This window comes from Calidris pugnax, unplaced genomic scaffold (genome assembly GCF_001431845.1).
Source record: "Calidris pugnax isolate Ruff unplaced genomic scaffold, ASM143184v1 scaffold18, whole genome shotgun sequence".
In the NCBI taxonomy this organism is placed as follows: domain Eukaryota; kingdom Metazoa; phylum Chordata; class Aves; order Charadriiformes; family Scolopacidae; genus Calidris; species Calidris pugnax.
Window position 1 is genome coordinate 5,133,690 of NW_015090812.1, and position 1,494 is coordinate 5,135,183.

Consider the following 1,494-nt stretch of genomic DNA (forward strand, 5'->3'; position numbering starts at 1 on the left):
TAACACCTACTTTACAGACATATGTGGGGAAAAGACATACACGGATAAAGAAAGCATTCTAAAATAAACGGTAACTGCAGGAGTTTCTTAGTGGTAAGGGCACACAAAGCAGAGAACATGATTTGACTTCTCAATCCCAACTTGAATTTTTTAGAGCTGGGAGTTAAATAAAGGCTTTTCAAACTTCTGCACTAAAAGTCATTATAACATCATTACATAAAATGAAAGCGTAATGCATATGTAGGGATACCTAGTCATAGGAAATACTGAAATCTAAGAACTGATTTTGACTAAACAGGCGAAGACGACAGAATGAAAGTCACTGCAGTAACCACAATTATTATTATATGTACTAGTCATCGGCAAATGTTTCTATTTCTGTAGCTGAGCATTAAATGACTTTGCACCTTGGACCTCTACTTAAACTACACTCACTAATTCATCTAAGAGTTGACATTTAAAAGCATTAAAAAGCAACTATAAAAGCACTTTTATTCCTTCATCCATATTCCAGGCAAGGGATTTTCAACCTATGTGAACCAAAATTGCTTGAGAGCCTGTAACTATTTTATGCCAAGAGCCTTACAAACTCCTAGGTCTGGAGGGATAAGCTGTCACCTAGTAGGGCTGACAACCCAGATTTAGGGAAAAAAAGATTTATATGCAACGCTTCTGTATGACTATATCTTCAGAGACAGCATGATACTCCAATTTGAGTTATTTGTTGTGAATCTATTACGATTTACAACAGGTTAAATGTGTGGTTTATGCAGGCAGATACACTAACAGTAACTGCTCCATGCTAAGAAGACGACTGTGCGTGCATGCAGTCCAGCCAGCCTCCTCATTTAAGGGCACATCCTTGAAAGAATGAATTTGCACTGTTAAAATATTTGTAGCTTAATTCACATTTTTATGGAAGAAGCTGAACAAGTTAGAAAGTCAGGATCTGTCACACACAGACACAGAAAAGAAAAAAAAAAAAGAAAAATCAAGGAAAACACCACTGTTTCTTTACACGCTGCACTTTAAAAGTTCGTGCTTGAAAGTGAAAAGTCCTCAACGGAAACGGGAAAGTCAGTCCCGTACCGGGGAGCGACCGGCCGCGGCGGTACCGGCCCGGCCGTGCCCAGAGGCCGCCCGGTGCCAAGTGCCGGAGGAGATCGCCGCTCGGTGCGGTCGTTTCGTGAGGCGGGCGGGCGGGCGACAGCCTCATGGGCCCGGAGCGGCCAAGTTCCCGCCGGGCGGAGAACGGGGCACTGAGGCAGCGGGAGCTCGCGGCCATCACCCAGCACGGCTCCGGGCCGGCCCCGCTCCCCCGCGGGCAGAGGAGTCCTCACCCGCCCCGGGAAGGGTGCGGGGCCCCAGGAGCCACCCACGGCTTCCGAGACCTCACCGGCGACACTGACCCCCGTGCCTCCGGCCGCGCGCGGACTCCCGACCGGAGGGGTAACGGCCGCTCCCGCCCAACGACCCCGCCCCGGAGCCGCCCCC